The sequence below is a fragment of the Euphorbia lathyris genome, chromosome 6 (genome assembly GCF_963576675.1).
Source record: "Euphorbia lathyris chromosome 6, ddEupLath1.1, whole genome shotgun sequence".
Taxonomy (NCBI): domain Eukaryota; kingdom Viridiplantae; phylum Streptophyta; class Magnoliopsida; order Malpighiales; family Euphorbiaceae; genus Euphorbia; species Euphorbia lathyris.
Genome location: NC_088915.1, coordinates 43,756,696 through 43,770,346, shown reverse-complemented (window position 1 = coordinate 43,770,346; position 13,651 = coordinate 43,756,696). Strand labels below are relative to the sequence as shown.

General features: G+C 37.0%; 1 non-coding gene across 1 annotated transcript; it reads right to left on the bottom strand.

The window, feature by feature from the left end:
• Window positions 1-11,600: 11,600 nt before the first annotated feature.
• Window positions 11,601-11,707, bottom strand: LOC136234465 (small nucleolar RNA R71). The gene has a single exon (XR_010691347.1). It is a non-coding gene; the product is annotated as a small nucleolar RNA R71 (small nucleolar RNA).
• Window positions 11,708-13,651: the final 1,944 nt, after the last annotated feature.

Genomic DNA, 13,651 nt, shown 5'->3' with positions numbered 1-13,651 from the left:
AATAAAGTATAAGTGGCTAAGCATTTCTATCGCTTGTAAATAAATGAAAGCATGAATATATTCGAAGAGAATGTTTGAAATAATTATGATTGACTGAATGCACTGTATTATAAATCGTGAGCTATACATTTCATTTTCACTACCACCACCATAATAAAAGACCTAAACTGATACCTACTCCTGTATACATATACAATGGCCAAACCTACCAAAAACTACCGAACCGAAATAAGTGCTAATCTACCCCGAAGGTGGATCGGCCCAATCCCAGACATCACTGAATATACCCCCGGCATAAGACGCCCGCTCTACAGCTAAGGCCTCCTCGGCAGCCCTGCGACCCTCGGTCTATATCCGCATGCTCTCGGCCCAGCGAGTGTGCTCGGCCTTCCGCTCCCGAAGAATACGGCCGGCATAAGCATCACTATCCCGTCGACACTCCTCGAGTCTTCTGTCTGCATCCTGGAGGTTGTTATGCAAAGTAGAAAGAAACAGAAGTCACAAACGCATACATGCATAACATGAACATATCACTACACAATACAATAATCTCAATACTCACCAGGTGACTGGCTCACTCCAAACTAAGCTGCTCTCGAAAAAAACCAGACAACCCAGCTAAATCCGTGCTCGTCTCGCGCGTAGAATAAATGGTATGAGGCGGGTCAAAGGGGATGGGTGAGGTGAAGTCAAGAGGAGCCATCCCGACTCCTATGAAAGGCATGCCCGCCTCATCATGCTGTGTCCGTCCAAAGTCTCTCTCAGGCATGGGGAGGGGCGAGCCATAGGGAAACGACTCAAGTCGCCCGGCGCCCGAGGATTTGCCAACACAGTAAGATGAGCCTCTCGCTGGAGGAGCCTCGGACGCCGGGGTGCGAGTAAAGAAGTCAGAAGTGTGCGCGCTCCGGGTGTAGCTATCCTGCAAATAAAAGCACAGTAAATGCCCCCGATCATCCCATGAATAAAGAATAAATATCGGTGATAGGCCAAATACGTCATAAACATCCACGTAAGATCTTTAGGGATTCTGAGAAAACATATCGTCGTCTTGTTTGCGCCATGAAACAAGTTGACCTTTGACACATACTATGTAAGTCGTCATTTGCGTCTCGCTGGCACCTCAACCGGATTGGGACACATCTCGTATCCTACTACATTCTGCCGTACGCACTGATGCTCCATAAATACATCGATATGTTCGTGTCTCTAGCTTGAGTTAACCCTTAAACCGTGCCCTACGGGTCGATGTCCTCTTGAGTCATCTCTATGATTCATCTATGTCCCAAATTGGTCAGATACTGCAGGTGTCGTCTGTGTGTCCTATTCATGTCTTGAATTGGTCAAACGTACCAAGCGTGTCAGATTTCCCCCTCGATGATCGCTATTCCAAGAGCAAGCCATCGTATCGGTCGTAAGTCGCGTATACATCAACCATGGGGCACATCGAGTATGACAGCCATCATGTCTTTTGGCTAGCTCTAAGGCATACTGATAGGGACGTTTTATCCCTATCTTTTGGGTTAATTTATGGTTTATTTTTAAGCTAAGTTGTTAGGTTTAGTGCTAGTTTATTGCATATTTCACTAAATTAGCAACAAGTAATAAATTATGTACATTTAGTTGATTTTTGTCATTTTTAATCAAATAAAATAAATAAATAAATCAAGTAATCTCGGTGTTCATAATTGTGCTTTGCAGGACAAACGTATAAGACGGAAAAGGCGATGAATAAACGTCCACGCGGAGCGCAACATGTACCACGCGGAGCCTAAATCAGTGAGAAGTGTTCGATAAGCGTCAGTAAATCATTTACGCGGAGCATGACCCTTTCCACGCGGAGCGTGGACCTTTTAGAGGACAAAAATATGACTTCAGAAGCTCATCTACGCGGTGCGTAGGTATTCCACGCGGAGCGTAGGTGTCAGGTCACCTTGTTCACATTGAGGACAGATTTGACACATTTTCGTATTTTTATCGTATCTTCCTCATACCAACTCGGATTGAGGCGATTCAAAATGCTTTGGAAAGCTAAGAGAAATATGTACAAGTGACTAATAATTTCATCTCCAAATTCGCAGCGAAACAGGCTCAAATAATTAATCTAAGTTGCTGGACGTGTTGAAGCTTAGGAAATCTTCCATGGGTGTGAAATATGCAAGTGAGAAAATAAGAAAATAATGAAGCATCACATGCTTCATTATTCCACATCAAATTCAAAGTCTTCCTACCACTTTTACACACATTCAAGATCTCCATTCACATTCAAAGTCTCCATTCACATTGAAAGTCTTCATTCAAAGTCTTTTCTTCACACTATGTAATTACAATTATGACCCAAGCTTGATTTATGTATAAATAGTAGTATGTAGTTTTAGATTTAGATTCAGATTTTTGTATAGCTAAACTCTACCACTTTGAGAGCTTGTTCATTTGTTCCGCCATCCCGCCGATGTTCCGTTTCACTCTCTTCCACCAAGCTCGAGAAGTTCCACCTCCAAGACCTAGGTGACGGCCTTGAGTCCGGTTAGCTAGTTCTAAGGTCCGATTCTTCCTTTTACTTGCTAATTAGCTTGCACTCTTCCTATGTACTAGGCTTGGTTGTACTCATATTCTTTTCATTCCATATTTATAATATATGATTTGCAATTCCCGTTTCTTTATACGTGTTGGTATTTGCTAATTGTTTTGATATTCTTAATTGATTATTGTGTAGGGGAGACACGATTTTCGGTGACCCGTAGGGACGGGTTATCTTTAGGGATTCATATAGGTGCTGCCCTACCGGGAGTAACATTCCGGAAACCATAGGAATTGACAAGCCACAGAACTTACGGGCCCTAGTTTCTGATCCCCAGCATTAGACACGCTTTGACTAGGAACCACATCGTCTAAGTACTTCATGGTGCGGTCCGTCTACACATAGTCGTCTTTGCAAGAGTAAAGTATCAATCGTATGCGTTCAGAGTCTTTGCTTATTATAATTATAACTTATCATAGTCCGTAGAGTTCGGTTATACAAGTCTGTCTCACCGTAGTTTAGGAGTAGTTTGTACTTGTCACCCAAACCAAACTAAAGTATTCACCGCCTAGATAACGAATAGAGCCGAGTAGTTTAATACTTGTAGATATAAATCTCGTGGATTCGATACCCGGTCTTAACCGGATTATTACTTGATACGACGGGGTACACTTGCCCCTACGTAGTAGCGTCTAGTAGAGTTTAAGCACACACACGTTACATCTTACTTATTTTACCGCACTACTAGATCTACGCCATCAAGTTTTTGGCGCCGTTGCCGGGGATTTATACTTTCTTGCAATATTAGACAAAAACGTTTTATTGTTAGTATAAGCATTTGTAAATATTATTTTCTTTTTGTGAATAATTTATTTTGTTTTTTGTTGTTACTAATGATTGTTTCCATAGTATGATGCCTTATAATCGTCATCTGTGGGACGACCACATGGATGACGAATGTTCGTACCAACAATCAACGTCGGAATCCGATGTGGTAATCTCTATACTTAAAGATATTCTTGTGAGATTATCTAACAATGAGGCATATTGCAGGGATTTGGGAAATCAAATCGCTAGATTGAAGTCTCATATCGATTCAACCGCGGATGAATCAATTAGAGACGCCAATCCGGTTAGTCAAAATGAAAAGCTCGAGTTAATTGAGCTTTCTCAAGAGGATTCTCCAAATAATGAAGGCTGTCTCAATTGCAAGGAAACAGAAATTCTAATCGATGAGCCGATTGAGTGTGAACCCATGGAAAAGAATCCAAAACTAGAAGAGTTTGAGGTTCCTTCTAACTCGGAATATTTCACTCTTTTTAAACTACCAAAGGAGTCAAAGAGGGAGCAAACTAAACTCTTCAATAATTTCTTTAAATATAGCTTTTGGTTTTCGTTAAATTTCATTGAAACTAACAACCCGTTTTGTAGGTACAGATTGTTTATTCAAGAATTTGCATTTCTAACGCGAATGGAAGCATACACCTAGGAGGAAATTCTAAGTCGAGCTGACCGACTATAAAGTAGCGTTTCTTGGGAGGCAACCCAAGCTCGAATAAAGTTTAATTTTATGTCTTTAAGTTATTATTGTGTGCTTAATTATTTTTTCTTACATTTTATTAGGTGTTCGTGTAATTTTGTGTCAATTCGGTGGGGTGATTTGGAAGAGAATTGTAAGTATTGACGTTGGCAAAAATAAAACAAAAATAAAAAAAATGAAAAAAATGAAAAAATTATTTTATTTTTATGCTATGCTATTGTATTTTATTTTTTATTTTTGAAATATATAATATATATATATATGTTGATTTTAATTTTTTTTTTTGCTGCTAGCCGCTGCCCACGCCCCGCGTGCATTACTGCGGCAGTTCCAGAGGCTCAAGCACGCGGGGCGTGCCATTGCTGCGGCAGTTCCAGAGGCTCGAGCACGCGGGGCGTGCAGTGCTGGCAGGCAGGCACTACGTAGTTTTGAGTCTAAAAATTTAAAAAAAATGCTGCTGCCATGGGGGTTTAACCTTGGACCATTTGTTTACACTCCTTATTACTTACCACTGAGCTAATTACTTTTCTTGTGTGTTATGTCGCGCGCTGATTAATATACCACTACACTTCTAGCTTCTATTGTTTAATATTTGACGCATGCACTTATTAATATCGATTAAATGTGCATTATAATGAATTATTAATAGAAAAAAAAAAGAAACGTGCATAATAATTAATTATTAATAGAAAAAAAATCCAAGAACATGCTCTAATTTCTTATTTATTTAATTCCTCCATATTTTTGTAATTTATGTTTTAAAATGTTAAGGACGATGTTCTAAATATTGTTTAATATTTGACGCATGCACTTATTAATATCGATTAAATATGCATAATAATGAATTATTAATAGAAAAAAATAAATATGCATAATAATGAATTATTAATAGAAAAAAATACAAGAACATGCTCTAATTTTTTATTTAATTCCTCTATATTTTTGTAATTTATGTTATATAAGAAAATATACGTTATGTTTTTTCGAACATGAGTTATAAATTATATTATAGAACAAACACGAACTATAAAGTTTAGAACGTACGATATATTTTTTAGAACATACGTCATGTTTTTTTAGAACATGTGTTATGTTTTTTCGAACATGAGTTATAAATTATATTATAGAACAAATGAAAAAACGATCCAGATATCTACTGATTTTTTTAAAACATTATACTTAATTTTTGGAACATAAACTATAAACTTTAGAACATGTGTTATGTTTTTTAGAACATGCGTTACGTTTTTTCGAACATGAGTTATAAATTATATTATAGAACAAATGCAAAAATGATCGAGATATTTACTGATTTTTTTAAACATTATACTTAATTTGGAGAACATAAATTATAAAGTTTAGAATTATGTAACATTATTTAGAACATCGTCCTTAACATTTAAAAACATAAATTACAAAAAATATAGAGGAATTAAATAAATAAAAAATTGGAGCATGTTTTTGGATTTTTTTTGTTCTATTAATAATTCGTTATTATGCACATTTTTTTTTTCTATTAATAATTTATTATTATGCACATTTAATCGATATTTAATAAGTGCATATGTCTAATATTAAACAATAGAAGCTACATGGATAATGGTATATTAATCAGCGCGCTCCATAATGAATAAGGAAAACAATTGTTGTTTAAAAAAACAGTAAATATATGAACCATTTTTGCATTTGTTCTATAATATAATTTATAACTCATATTCTAAATAACATAACCTATGTTCTAAAGTTTATAGTTTGTGCTCCAAAAATTAAGTATAATGTTCTAAAAAAATCAGTAGATATCTGGATTGTTTTTTCATTTGTTCCAAAAATATAATTTATAACTCATGTTCGAAAAAACATAACACATGTTCTAAAAAACATAACGTATGTTCTAAAGTTTGTAGTTTGTGTTCCAAAAATTAAGTATAATGTTCTAAAAAAATCAGTAGATATTTAGATCGTTTTTTCATTTTTTCCAAAAATATAATTTATAACTAATGTTCGAAAAAACATAACACATGTTCTAAAAAACATAAAGTATGTTCTAAAAAATATGTCGTACGTTCTAAACTTCATAGTTCGCGTTTTAAAAGTTAAAATATATGTTGTTTCAAAAAAAAAAGTTAAATTATATGTTATAACGTATGTTTAAAAAAATATATTTTCTTATATAACATAAATTACAAAATATAAAGGAATTAAATAAATAAGAAATTGGAGCATGTTCTTGAATTTTTTCTATTAATAATTCATTATTATGCACATTTTTTTTATTATTAATAATTCATTATTATGCATATTTAATCAATATTAATAAGTGCATGCGTCAAATATTAAACAATGAAAGCTACAGTGCGATGGTATATTAATCAGCGCGGCACATATTACACAAGGAAAGTAATTGGCTCAGTGGTAAGTAATTTGGAGTGTAAACAAATGGTCCAAGGTTCGAACCCCCATGGCAGCAGCATTTTTTGTTTAATTTTTAGACTCAAAACTACGTAGTTTTAGTGGTTCTCACCTAAGAAAGTGTCCTCACCTAAGAGGAGGTTCTCACTTGATCCCTCCCCTATATATATATATAAATACATTAATAATCTTTCAATCCAATTTAAATTTTAAATTTTAAATTTTAAATAAATGCCAACTGAGTTCGAGAGTCGATACCTCGAATACTTCACAAGTCATTACTATCGGGAGCGGAACATGTCATATCCACCACCACCGAAAGACGTTTGAGGGAGTCTTCTCTACCTTACTCTTGACATTTTGTGTGCTTTTGCTTCACTCAATTCATAGAGTTTGCACTAAATACCGAGTTAAGTACATTCGTTTTGGTAAAAGAACAATAGATGATAAAATGAGCTCACTTAGGCTAATTCTTTCTTGTTGATTTTTTTTCTCGGTTTTTATAAACCTTTAGGAAGCCCCCTCGAGCCTATTAACCAACTTCTTTGTTAACACCTATTTAACATTTAACCATTTTTCCTCTTGTTCGAATACCAAATAAAATCAAATGCATCGAAAAAATCCGAAATAAGCAAAGCCTCTAGCAAGGAAGTACAAATCATCTTTGAAATTATTTTTGTGCCACTCTCGAAAAAAAAATAAAAAAAAAATAAAGCAAGAATAGAGAGTAGTAGGCATTTTCAAGCTCCATCGAGCAATTTCAAGACCATCTCTACTTGCTAGAATAAATCAATAGAGGCACGATGCAATTACCAAATTCGGTGTTTGAACTCGAGTTCCTAAAAATTAACCCCTAACTACTAAAAAGCCTCACCTACATTACAACCCACTCCGAGCTCATTTTTAATGTTGTCAACCATAACAAGGATGGAAAACCCGGATGAACATGCAAACTCGGTATGATAGTGACTATAAAGAAGAGAGTATAAACACCGACCCACCAAAAAATTGTGTGATTGAGTGAACCACCATTTGTGAGGTGTTTTACACACTATCCCCTTCAAGATTGTTCGGTTAAATATGCATCTTTTAGTTAACATGTGAATATTGATAATCAGATTACGGCTTCGTAAGCATCGTTTACATATCTACTTTCCAAATGCTTATTTGTACAAATGCTTAATTGGGGTCGGTCACTTGGTTAAATCAAGAGGTTTGCTAGTTTGGTTAGTCCTTTTACGGGTTTTGATTTAGTTTACTTGAGGACAAGTAAAGCTTGAAGTGTGAGGAAATTGATAGGGACGTTTTATCCCTATCTTTTGGGTTAATTTATGGTTTATTTTTAAGCTAAGTTGTTAGGTTTAGTGCTAGTTTATTGCATATTTCACTAAATTAGCAACAAGTAATAAATTATGTACATTTAGTTGATTTTCATCATTTTTAATAAATAAAATAAATAAATAAATCAAGTAATCTCGGTGTTCATAATTGTGCTTTGCAGGACAAACGTATAAGACGGAAAAGGCGATGAATAAACATCCACGCGGAGCCTAAATCAGTGAGAAGTGTTCGATAAGCGTCGGTAAATCATTTACGCGGAGCGTGACCCTTTACACGTGGAGCGTGGACCTTTTAGAGGACAAAAATATGACTTCAGAAGCTCATTTACGTGGTGCGTAGGTATTCCACGTGGAGCGTAGGTGTCAGGTCACCTTGTTCACATTGAGGACAAATTTGACACATTTTTGTATTTTCATCGTATCTCCCTCATACGAACTCGGATTGAGGAGATTCAAAATGCGTTGGAAAGCTAAGATAAAGATGTATAAGTGACTAATATAGTCATCTCAAAATTCGCGGCGAAACAGGCTCAAATAATTAATCTAAGTTGCTGGACGTGTTGAAGCTTAGGAAATCTTCCATGGGTGTGAAATATGCAAGTGAGAAAATAAGAAAATAATGAAGCATCACATGCTTCATTATTCTACATAAAATTCAAAGTCTTCCTACCACTTTTACACACATTCAATATCTCCATTCACATTCAAAGTCTCCATTCACATTGAAAGTCTTCATTCAAAGTCTTTTCTTCACACTATGTAATTACAATTATGACCCAAGCTTGATTTGTGTATAAATAGTAGTATGTAGTTTTAGATTTAGATTCAGATTTTTGTATAGCTAAACTCCACCACTTTGATAGCTTGTTCATTTGTTCCGCCATCCCGCCGAAGTTCCGTTTCACCCTCTTACCAAGCTCGAGAAGTTCCACCTCCAAGACCTATGGGACGGCCTTGAGTCCGGTTAGCTAGTTCTAAGGGCCGATTCTTCCTTTTACTTGCTAATTAGCTTGCACTCTTCCTATGTACTAGACTTGGTTGTACTCATATTCTTTTCATTCCATATTTATAATATATGATTTGCAATTCCCGTTTCTTTATACGTGTTGGTATTTGCTACTTGTTTTGATATTCTTAATTGATTATTGTGTAGGGGAGACACGATTTTCGGCGACCCGTAGGGACGAGTTATCTTTAGGGATTCATATAGGTGCTGCCCTACCGGGAGTAACATTCCAGAAACCGTAGGAATTGATAAGAAACGGAACTTACGGGCCCTAGTTTCTGATCCCCAGCATTAGACACGCCTTGACTAGGAACCACGTCGTCTAAGTACTTCACAGTGCGGTCCGTCTACACATAGTCGTCTTTGCAAGAGTAAAGTATCAATTGTATGCGTTCGGAGTCTTTGCTTATTATAATTATAACTTATCACAGTTCGTAGAGTTCGGTTATACAAGTCTGTCTCACCGTAGTTTAGGAGTTGTTTGTACTTGTCACCCAAACCAACCTGAAGTATTCACCGCCTAGATAACGAATAGAGCCGAGTAGTTTAATACTTGTAGATATAAATCCCATGGATTCGATACCCGGTCTTAACCGGATTATTACTTGATACGACGGGGTACACTTGCCCCTACGTAGTAGCGTCTAGTAGAGTTTAAGCACACACACGTTACATCTTACTTATTTTACCGCACTACTGGATCTACGCCATCACATACCATGCACGTCATCGTATTTCCTAAATGCACCGTATTTCGAAACACCCAGTCATGATACTAGTGAGTCAAGTAGGAGTTAATAATTGGCATATACCTCGTATGTCAACATATGCATCCTATTTGTACCTCGAGTTTCGAGCATACTGTTAGGCATGAATTTGACTACAATTTAACATATTATTTATGATGAATTAAGGGTGTTTTTTAGGGTTAAATTACGTAAAAGAAGGTCTTATAAGTGTTTTTATGTGGATTGGGAAAGATTAAGTCAAACAAACTGTAAGCAGCTTGTTTTGCACAAACCATGAGGAGATGAGCAACCTATGATCCAACGGTCTAACGCTGCGTTTCTGATGACGGATGGCGACTTGACAGGCAGGCAGGAGCGGCAGGCAGGAAAGGCAGGAAAAGAAGCATGATGACAAGAGTGTTCGACCCTTGAGTGTTCAAGGGTCAAAAGTATCTTAACTACTTCTAGTAACCTAGGATCTATGAACAATTTATTTGGTTTTGTAATATTTTATATCATACTTTCGGTACCGTTTTTCATTTTCTCCTTTAAATAGACGTAGTGGGGGGAAAGGAAAGAGATACCTTTTTGGGAACTAAAAATAGATGTTTTTGTAGAGAGAAGAGCTCTCGAGGAAGATGATAACTCCATTGATGGAGTTCTGTAGATGCAAGGCAGATTGTTCACTCGGTAGTATGAGTGAGTAGTCATTTTGAACTGGTTCGGCCAGTTAGGGCTGGTTATGTAAGCTCTCTATTTTCTATTTATGAATGAATGTTGATAACTTATGATGTGTTTGATGAAGCTTCTTATTCCATTGCTTATGCATGTATGCTAGTGTTAGATGAATGATAGGGAACTGCTTTCATCTTCACGAAACTTTTTATCAAGCATCCAACCCCGAAGCAGGAATGTTAGGAGGTTGTATCAAGGGTTTTCTTTATTGAAATGCTGTTTCGATCATAATGCAAGAAAGAACCAACCTTAGGGACGCTTATGGTTATAGTAAGTCTTAGAATCTTAAGAACACACGAGAGTTGACTTAAGTGAGCATTAAAGCAGAAACCTTGACTTCACTTTACTTCATTCATGAATAAATAGGATGTTTAGGGACTTAAAGTAACCCTTCCGCTGTGCCTAACCTATTCTACCTTTTATCATTTATCAAGTAATCGTTTTTATAAGTTAAATCATTGACTTTGTTACCTATTCATAATATCTTTCAATCTAAAGAATTCACACACCACGAACACCTTGTTCTGCATGGTTTTTCTAGTAAAATTTGGTCCTCAATCCATGTGGAGACGATACTCTATTTATCACTTTATTACTTGTATCTAGTGCACTTGCTAGAGTCTATTCAGAGGACAACAAGTTTTTGGCGTCGTTGCCGGGAATTGATAGCAACAAAATTTATCTGAAAATTTCTGTGAAACAAGGTGTTTTTAATCTGTTTGTTACGTAGTACAGCCAGGAGTAGTCTTTTTCACTGTCTATGCGCTGAGCAGGACCACCAGTTTTTCCTATCGATCTTGAGTTAGAAAGAACGTGTAGACGAAACCAAACGGGAGCTCGACGAGCAAGACAAAGAGAGAGACAAAGAGAAAGAACGATGGCTGGAAGAGTGCCACCAGAACAACCAGTTCAACCACCTCCTAAAGAAGAAAGAGAGAATAATAATCCACCAGTCATGAGAATCAGAGATTACTCCAGACCTACCATAGAAGGGCACTTATCATGTATTGTGTTGCCTAACAAAGGGAACAACATGTTTGAAGTAAAAGCATCTATGATACAAATGTTGCAAGTAGCAGTGCAATTCAATGGCTACCAGTCGGAAGATCCGAATGGGCATATCCAGGAGTTTATCACACTGTGCAACACCTTTCGATCAAACAGAGAAGTGTCCGATGATGTGATAAGGCTGAAGCTGTTTCCTTTTTCTCTCAAAGATAAAGCAAAGAACTGGCTAAAGAACCTACAGCCAGGAACCATTGCCACCTAGGGAGATATGGCCAGTGCTTTTCTGATGAAATACTTTCCACCTCGACAGGCCATAAAACTCAGAAATGAAGTGTCTTGATTTGTACAAGAGGAGGATGAGTCGTTGGCAGAGGCTTGGGAAAGGTAAAAAGAGCTGTTAAGAAGGGTACCGAATCATGGCATCCCCATATGGATGTAAGTACAAAATTTAGATTGAATCCATTGCTAATGGTAACCCCGAAGTTCTGGAACCACAAGCCTTGTATGACCTTATTGAGAAAGTCGTAAGCACAAGTTATAACTGGCACTCAACTAGGAGTGAAGGAAAAAGAAAGGTGGACGATGATGTCGTGTCAAAACTGACCACCCAGGTGGAACAGCTTGCAAGGCAGCTCAGCAAGATTCATGTATCATCCATTCATAACGAACCACCATTCAATGATGTTTGTGATTTTGTGGAGGGCCTCACTTCAACATCAACTGTCCTGGAGTCAAGCAAGGGAAAGGTGAGCAGGAGCAATGTGATTATGCTGGATATAATCAACGGAACCCACCAAACCCATACTCCAATACCTACAACCCAGCTACCAGAAATCATCCGAACTTTGGATGGATGGGACATCCGAATCAGCAGGAACAACCAAGGCATCAGCAACAACAAGGAGGATAGTACCAGAGGCAACCTCAACAACCTTATAAACAACATGTTCCACTGAAGGAGGATGTAGAATAGGACATGAAGACCATGATGATGCAATTCATGAAGAAGACACAGGCTTCAATAAAAAATTTGGAGACATAAGTCCATCAACTTGCGGCGTCATCGTCAAAAGGAAAAGGGATAATGCCGAGTAATACCGAACCAAACCCTAAAGGAGATGTCATGGCTATCACTCTGCGATCGGGTAAGGAAACTCACCCTCCTTTGTTAACTAATAAAAGTGCTGAGTGTGCAGGTACATCTAAAAATGCTGAAGAAAAAAAGGAACAAGCTGTTCCTAGCCAAGAAGGGCCAGCTAGGATGGAATTGACCGCCGATCGAGACTAGGAGGAACAAGGGAAGAGGTACACACCACCTCCTCCCTATGTGCCACCTGTACCTTATTCGGCGAGGCTGATAAACAAGAAGCTTGAAGAGCAAAATTCAAAAGTGCTAGACACCTTGAGGAAGTTGAAGGAAAATAGGCTAACGTATAGCAGCGGAAATATAAAAATTTTAACCTATTTCCATTAACCCCAAGATCCGTTAATCGTTATTGTCGCGCCCGTGCCCGCGGTTCGCGAACTATTTATCTTCGATATGGCTCCCGCCCTACTGGTTTCCAACTGTGCTGGATAATCCCTCCAAGGAGACTGGTCCAATGGGTTTCGAGTCGCCACCAATCAGTTTGACGGTCTGATTGGATACCGATTTGATTCCGAATTGACCCATTCGGGTAAGCTCGGATAAGGTAATGGTCTGCGATGATTCTAAGCTCGGTTTCCGGTTACGTGTAGGGAAGAGACGTAATCTCATCCTACCCCACCCGATAAATCAGTACTGTTGTACTTCTACGTGCTTGCTCTATGTGCTTGTGTCTATGATTGCTTTAAAGATATCAATTGTATCAATTCAAGCTTTTGACGATACTCGTAAGGTTGTGGTCATACGACCGTAATAGAATCGTTATCCAACGATCAAAATTGATAGAGGAATCCGTAAATTATTTTTATTTGTTGATTAAATATAGTTTAAAATATTAACACATTATTTATTGTTTATTTATTTGGATCACTATTCAATGATCAAGATAAATTGCTATCCAGCGGTTAAAGTCCGATATATAAAAAAGGAAATTATATATCATTATATTTCATAGAAAATGCATATAGAAAGATTATTGTACGATATATAATCTTATTAGTTAATTATCATTTATCCGGATCATTATTCAATGATCGAAATAATGAGGTTGTTTTATAATCGCTATCCAGCACTTAAAACCTGGTAAATAAAATGGAATGACTCAATTCGAACTAATATGAGTATTAATATCAATCATGCGTAGCACATATGTGTAATTTCAAAATCTAAGTCAAAGTTAATAAAAAAAGAAACTGATTGCACTATTATAAAAAAATTAACTA